Below are 7,917 nucleotides of genomic sequence, written 5' to 3'. Positions count from 1 at the left end.
GACCACCGAGGTGCCGACACCCGCCCCGCAGGCCCCGCGGCCCGCAGGGCCCCTCCGCAGAGGCCGATCTCTGGGGTCAGGTCTGTGCACGGGGACAGGCGGTGACCTCACACGTGCAGCGTGCTGGGGGTTAAGTGCACCCTGGGGTGTCCGACGCCTCCGAGCGGCTCCCGCCATGGGGTGTGCAGCTCTGGATTCCCCGAGCACCGCCAGCGCCCCCTCCAGCCCTGGAGCGGCCCCCCCGCACGTCCCCTGGGAGCCAGCGCTCCCCCTGCCCCGGTCCCCACAGCCCCTGACGCCTCTCCTCCCCTGCCCTGGCCTGGCCTGGCCCCGTGTCCCAGGAACACCACCAGCCCCACGTGGCCCCTGCCCCGAGCCCACGCAGCCGGGGCATCCGTGGCCCTGAGCACACCCCCACGACTTCCCAGGTGTCCCTGGGCTGGACTCTGTGCGGGGGACCCGGGGCCCACACATCCCAGAGCATCTCGGGGCTCCAGGTCTGAGCCACTGTGAGGAGAGCAGGGAACGTCGTGCAGGTGTGACCCGGATACAGGCTGCGAACCCCTGGGGTCACTATCTGAGCACGGGGGGTACGGGGTGCGGCCCCTCAGCGCTGCCAGGAGCCGCCGGATGCCCCCCGCACGGCGGCCTGAGTCTGCACCCCGGCTCCGCGGCCCCCGGGCCGGGGTGCTGGAGGCCGGCTCCCCCTGGGCGGGGGTCACAGGTCAGCCTGACCCCGCCGCGCTCTGAGGGCCACGGGGGCCCCAGGGGGCTGCAGGTTCCCTGCAGGGAGGAGCACCGAGTTCTCGTGGGGAGACGGTCTGAGCGGCCCCCTGGGAAGCCCAGCTACCCTTGCCTGGTAGCCCCCTAGCCCCGCCCCTGGCGCCCCTGCAGGTCACCCCTGGGGTCCCGGGCTCCCACACACCCTGCCTGCTGCGCACAGAGGTAGCTTCACCCTCTGGTCCACCCACCGGCACCCCCCTGTCGGGGGCTCCTTGCCTTCCCCACCTCCCCGCAGCCCCTGGGGACTCTACGGGACACCCGGGCTTCTGACGGGAGCAGGCCATCCAGAGAACCCCAAGGTGGCCTGGGAGGCTGAGCATGTCCCACAGGGGGCAGCTGCACCGCGTCCTTGTTGGGGGGGGGGGGGGGCGGGACCGATAGTGTAGGGGTGGGGGTCTGGGGGTGTGGGGGATGGTGTGGGGGGTGATGTAGGGGGATGGCCTGGGGGCGTTGGTTGAGGGGGATGGGGTGGGGGGCTGCAGACACAGGGCACCCCCTTCTCTAAGGTGCACACGGAGACGTCTACAGATAAAGGCGACCCCAGTCTGGGGTTTGCTGTGACCCCTGCCCCTGCCCCTGGGGCCCCGTGTGCTCAGCGCAGGGCCTGCCTGGACCGGGGTGGCATCTGGGGGTCGTCATGCTATGTGTCCTCACCAACTGCAAATTGTCTAAAATAAAATGCCCAGAATTCAGAAGTACATAAAGCACCGAGGGTGGGTGTCACCCTGACCTGTCCGACCCTCGTCGGGTCCATATGTCCCAGTCCAGCTGCGGCCATGCACCCTGGCCCCCAGGTCCCCTTCCTGCCCCCCACGCCCCCACCCCGGCCCCCTGCTCTTCATGGGTCTGCCCCTCACCCCCTTGGGGTTCAGTTCAGACGGTGACCCCAGGACGGGGCCTCCCCATCCCCGAGACCCTGGGAGTGGGGGCACGGGGGTCATCCCGAGCACCCTACCATGTGGCAGTGTGTTGTTTGCTGCCGTTGCTCCCCCCGGCCTCGGAGACCCCGTGTCCCTTGCACAGAAGCCCCCGGGCCTCCCCCGGGCCCCCAAACCCCGCAGGCCCAGCAGCCTCACCCGACCCCGTAGCCCTCCCAGAACATGGTGTGACTGCGGAACGTCCCATTGACGTCCAGGTCAATCTGCATGATGTCCCGGGAGGAGACCAGGGCCTCCTCCTTCATTTCCTGCAGGGAGACCCTGGGAGGAGGAGCCGGCGTCAGGGACACAGACCCCGACCTGTCAACAGCTGCCGTCCTGGGCAGGGAGCCCTGGGGCCACCATGGCAGTGTGTCCTGCAGGAAGCTCCACCCTTCCCCTGGGGGGCCGGGGATGGCGGGAGTGCCCACCGTGCCCGCGGGGCCTGCGTGAGGGCCTGTGCCCAGCTGTCGTGGGCAGGAAGGGGACTGAGGGTCAGCCCTGGACAGGGAGGGGACATGGAGGATCAACCCGGGTGGGGAGGAGACATGGGGGGTCAGCCCGGGTGGGGAGGGGACACGGGGGTTCAGCCCGGGTGGGGAGGAGACATGGGGGTTCAGCCTGGAGGGGAGGGGACAGGGGGTCAGCCCTGGACAGGGAGGGGACATGGAGGATCAGCCCAGGTGGGGAGGGGACGCGGGAGTTCAGCCCGGTGGGGAGGGGACATGGAGGGTCAGCCCTGGGCAGGGAGGGGACCGAGGGTCCACGGGGAGTGGACGGGTCCCACCTGGTATTTCCCGGCATTCCTGGCCTTAACCTGGTCGACGTTCAGCAATCGCAGCCACACCTGTCCCCGCACCTGGGGTGGGACCCCCTTGTAGACTCAGCATCGCAGCTGCGGGGAGGAAGGCAGTGCTGGTGAGAGGGGCCCAGGGCGGCCCCTTGGAGCCCAGGGAGCGCGAGGCATCTAGAAGTTTCCAGCTTCGGCTCCAGGGTGTCTGCGGGAGGCTGGGTCTCCCTGGAGCTGGGCCCCATCCCCCACGAGGAGCAGGGACCGTGGCCCCGACCTGACACTCCCCCACCGCCGACCCGGGGCCTGGGGAGGCTCGGGCTCCCAGCAGACTCTCCCCAGGCAGGGGGCTCCCCCGAAGACAGGGCAGGAGGACACTGAGGGCGGCCCCCCAGCCCCGTCAGGACGGAGAGCCCTCGGGGGCACCCAGCGCCCCACCTTCTCGCTGGGGAGGTAGTGGTGCCATCGCTTGAGCATTTTTATCCATTTGTCTGCGCGCCAGGTCTCCTGGCGGAGTTTCTGGAAGAGGACAAGCGGGGGCCGCAGGTGAGGCTCCAGCCTGGGAGGTGGGTGCTCGGGCCACGTCCAGTCCCCCGCGGGACCCGGAGGAGCCAGGAAGGCACAGGGGCCCCCGCGGACCACGGCTCCGGGTCTGGGGTGCATTCCTGGCAGCCCGTGCACCGCTGGGACGGGGGACTGGGGAGACGCCCGGGGATGTCCTGGGGGACGGGGTGCAGACAGCTGGCCCCAGCTCCCCCCACGTCCTGCCCGGGGCCTAGGACGGGCTCTCACCTTGGCCTCGCGAGGGCTGGGGCCGGGCAGCTCCTTGTCCCTGGAAGGCAAGAGACGCAGAGCCCTGAGGCCCTGGCCCCACAGCCACCCACCCGTCTGCACCCAGGGGCAGTGCCGGGCAGTGCAGGTGACGGCGGCAGGACACCCGGCGCAGGGTGAGGGCTGCCCCGATCGGCCCGTGGCCCGTAGTCCTGCCACTTCAGAGCATTTCTTACGGAGCCACCTAGACAGGGCCATGTGTGCACATCTCACCGTCCTCACCCTGCTTGTGCCATGAGACAACCAAGTGTCTACGCGGTGACCCGGCGCTCGGCTCCCATGGACCTCCTGTCCACGTGTCGGGAGGGGGCCGCGGTGACCGGAGCCACGGCGGTGGGGTGGGCCGGGCAGCCTGCGTGGGAAGGGTGTTGGTGTGTTCAGGCCCCACGAGGAGGGCATAGGTGTGCTCGCACACCGTGCATGCTCAGCGGGCCGCCCCAGGGACCCCCCGGCCCTGCCTTGGGGCCCTCGTGCTGCACACGGTGGCGTGGAATTCCTGCTCACGCTGGAGACAAAGCGAGTCTGTGTGTCAGAACCTGAGCTGTTGGTTCACGCCTCTGAGCAACTCCTACTTTTTCCCTAGATCTTTAGTGATTAAGGAGTTTTTTTCGAAGCCCAAGTACAACCACATTTTGAAGCCAGAAGACTGTCTGAACCGTGCACCATCCTGCAGCTGGACACGAGAACCGTGCAGATCGCTGACCTGGAGGTGAGAGCCCCGGAGGCTAAGTGGGCGGCGCACGTACCAGACTCTGTGCGAATAAACAGATTGAGGAAACTTGCCTTTGATTTTCCCCGAGTCTTGTCTTTTTTATGCTCTGATTTTGTATTTTTACATTATTTTTTCACAGACCTCTTTAACATAATCAGTCATTTTTATATTTATGTTTAATATTTTCAGCATCTTGAGATTCTAATAAATTATATCTAGTTTCTTCAAGGATTTCAAGTTAAAAATTTTTTTTCTAAGTTGTGCTACCATGGATGACAAAATTCTTAATTCTCACTCTTACATTCCCCCTGTTGCCACGAGGTGGCGCGTGTGCATTCAGGAGGGTCTCATTTTAAGGGTGTGCTCGGAGGTGCAAGGTGCAGAGCTTGGGAGCGGGTCCCTGGAACCCCCTGGAGCTCAGCCGGGAGCTGAGCTGTTGGCTCTGCACTTAGTTTCGCAGTATAGAGAGGCCCGGTTCTTTATGCCAAGAATTGAGAAGAAATAGGATTCCACTCAAATATGGGGCCAGAAAATGAGGCAAGTGAGGCCCACGTTGCTTGAAACCTTTTCTTTCTTTCTTTCTTTTTTTTTTTTTTGAAACCTTTTCTGATTATCTGCAGCATGTGAATTTGTGCTGACAGCTTTAGTAGTTCTTTCCCGAGGAGCAGGTTTGCGGTGTTTGGCGACACTAGCAAGTTGCATCCACAGTTACTGGACTAGACGTGGGGCCGGGCAGTGCAGCGGCATCTGAGCGGGGCTGGCGGGGACAGCTGCTAGTTCCTGCCCCGGAGCCCTCGCCGCCTGCTGTCACGCGCTCACGGGAGCCGCGTCCCTTCCTTATCGTTTGCCTGAACAGACCGTGAAAGGCGAGCTGCACTTTGAGATCAGGAAGGCCGGCACGCTGCATGGATTCACGGCCTGGTTCAGTGTCCGGTTCCAGAGCCTGGAGGAGGACGAGCCGCAGCTGGTGCCGAGCACAGGCCCGTTTCACCCGTGAGTGTGCAGCACCCGCAGGGGCTCCGCTGCCCCGGGAGGAGCGGGTGCAGGTTCCCTGCCGCGCAGCCGTTGGGGAGGCAGTGGCGTGTGTGGGCGGTGGGCGGGGGACCGGGACCGTGCCCCACCCGCCCCTGCCCTGGGCTGCCCTGCTTGTCCTCTGACCCCTGCATGAACGGGCGGAGCACACTTTGCCTGCCTCAGTTGCCCTGGACGCTGCTTCAGCTTCCCATGGTCTAATACAAGCACAACCCGTGGAATTGTAGGGGCTTTTAACTCCCCAAGACTTTCTTGAGGAAGGTCAGTGTTTCTTGAGACAAATTTTTTTTAAAGATTTTATTTGAGGGAGAGAGTGGGCGAGAGAGCACATGAGCAGAGGGCAGGGCGGGGAAGGGAGAGGCAGACGCCCCGCTGAGCAGGGAGCCCGATGCGGGACTCGATCCCAGGCCCCGGGGTCATCCCTGAGCCGAAGGCAGACACTCCCCGGACTGAGCCCCCAGCCGCCCCTGGGACACTTCTGTGCAGTAGCATTTTGACGCTGCACGCTGCTCAGGCGCGCTGGGCGCTGCGGTCTGCCTTGGAGCTGGACCCAGCAGCCCGGTGCAGCGCTGCCTTCATGGGGCCTCCGTGGGCCTGCGCGGTAGGTGCCCGGGCCGGGGCGGGCAGCCGCGCTGCTCGGGTCAACACTGGCCGCAGTGGGGGTCCTCAGGGCCTCGCATCCGTCCGCACCACAGGAGCCAGGCTGTTGGCCGGAGCGTCCGTGGAGGTGGCGGGGCCAGGCCTCCTGCTGCCCTTCCCGGTCCCGGCGCACAGATGCGAGCTGTCGCCCGTCAAGGGTGGGAACTCAGGCCCCGGGCAGTCGAGTGCCCGCACACGGTGGGGTGGGGCAGGCAGGTGCCGAGCCCGGGCAGCGCTCTGGGACGCGGGGACAGGGGCCCTCACAGCGGCTGGGGTCGGAGGGACGTGAAGCCGTGGAGCCGTGTCCTCAGGGCCTGCAGAACCCAGAGAGCGCGGAACGTGACAGTTTGTCCCAGATGTCACACTTGCCACACCCCCTCCAGCCCGACTCCCAGGGGCAGTGGCCTTCCTGCACTGCGGAAACTAGAACTCGGCGTTGGCAGCCTAAGGACCGGGCAGGGATGCGGTAGATGCCCGTGCCAGGGTGCGGGGGCCTGGGAGCACCTAGAGCCGTGTGCTCACTGGGCTGCGGCCCAGTCCCTGGCGCCCACAGAGGCCTCGCCATGGGCCTGGTGCATCTGCCCCACGGGGGAGCCTGGGGGTCCACCCCACAGAGGTGATGCGTGCCCCGTGTCTTGCAGAACCACCCACTGGAAGCAGGTGCTGTTTATGATGGACGAACCCATGTCCGTGGTCTCGGGAGATGTGGTCACAGGCTTGGTTGTGCTGCAGAGAAACCCCGTGTGGAGGAGGCACATGTCCGTGGCGCTCAGCTTCCACACAAGACCCCACATCCACACAAGACCCCACATCGCAGAAAGTAAGGCTTGTGCTGCAGGGCGGGTGCTGGGCGCTGGTGCTGGGAGACGGGTGTGGCGGTCGCGGTGCCACGGCCTCGGCCTTGCGCGCCTGCGCTGCTTTCTCACCCTCCTCACGGGAATTGGGTGCTGTTATTGGTAGAACAGGAAACGGGGGCAGGAAGGTGAGTCTGAGGGCAGGGGCCCAGCCCAAGGCCACCCTTCCCGTGTCCAGGAGGCCCCGGTGGAGAGCGGGCCGGGCCGCCGTTCCCACACCTGGTGCAGGATGGCAGAGGGGACGCGACGGTTCTCCTCTGGTCTCCTACCTGCTTTGTGCTAATTTTATGTCAAAGTCTTAATCTTGGTCATTAAGAAAACTTCTCCGCCTGGAAGTCGCTCTTGGGTGCCATCCTGAGTCGTCATCAGGAGGTGCTGCGTGTGAGTCACACTCAAGCGGTTTATTATGACTGATTTGCTTTGTCTGTTTTCAGGTTGGAGAGAAGGTCTTTCCCATCTGGAGATGACGGTCGAAGTTGTGGGAAGCAGGTGCTGCAGGAATGAGCCCGGGCGGAGACGTGCTTGGATGTGAGCCCCCGTTCCTGTGGCCTGAGAGCTCCCCTGCCCGGCGGCGGGACACCCGTGTGCGTGCACGCTACCTTCCTCGTGGCCTCCAGAGGCGCCGCGTGGGGCTCGGTGGGGACCCCTCACCCCTGTCACTGCCCGTGTCTGTGCTCTAGAAGTAGGCTGTGTCCCCAGGTGTCCACAGTCTGGCTCGTGGCCGAGTCGGTGGCACTGTGTCCCTAAGCTAGGTCTAGATCTCAACTCATAGGGCACACGTGCATCAACCTCGTACTCCTGTGAAAGTGGCTGTTCACGTATCATGTGTCATGGTGTCCTTGCTGCCTGGGTCCCTCCCTGTCGTGCGAAGGTGGGCGCCCCAAAGCCGTGCAGGGCCTGGAGGCGGTGATGCATGTGACGGGACTCTGCATGGATAGTACAGTCGTAGAGATGTCTTCCACGTAAATTATGTGTTGGCGCATAGCACATACTCAATAAATAATTTTAAAGAAATGAGTGTTGGCGTGTATCCCATTTCCATGTGCGTGTGCTGTGTCGGCAAGCGTGGGATCGTACCGCGTGTGCTGCTTTGTAGCCTTTTTCACCTGGTGTGAAGGAACGTCCCTGCCTGTAGGTCCAGGTCTACGTCTTTTGGTGTGTATTGTTTTGATTTTTAGTTGACTTTACATTGCAATATGAACGGTATATCCCAACCGCGTGAGTGACGGGTGTGCAGGTGTGCATCTCTCTGTAACAAGCACTCGACCGAGACCGTCAGCCGCGAGCGGCTGCCCCAAGTGCCCAGCACGCAGTGCCTCCGAGGGTGGTGCCCCCGGTGACGCGCAGCTTCCTGGGGCC

General features: G+C 64.4%; 1 long non-coding RNA gene across 1 annotated transcript; it reads left to right on the top strand.

Annotated features, from left to right (window-relative positions):
• The first annotated feature begins 3,753 nt into the window (after positions 1 to 3,753).
• On the top strand, positions 3,754 to 7,549 carry LOC140617818 (uncharacterized). Its single transcript, XR_012017961.1, has 4 exons — positions 3,754 to 4,030; positions 4,890 to 5,026; positions 6,346 to 6,524; positions 6,993 to 7,549. It is a non-coding gene; the product is annotated as an uncharacterized lncRNA (long non-coding RNA).
• The last annotated feature ends 368 nt before the right edge of the window (positions 7,550 to 7,917 follow it).

Source organism: Canis lupus, chromosome 26 (genome assembly GCF_048164855.1).
Source record: "Canis lupus baileyi chromosome 26, mCanLup2.hap1, whole genome shotgun sequence".
NCBI classification, from domain to species: Eukaryota; Metazoa; Chordata; class Mammalia; order Carnivora; family Canidae; genus Canis; species Canis lupus.
Note: the sequence above shows the minus strand (reverse complement) of the source record. Positions and strands in the feature narration are given on the sequence as shown.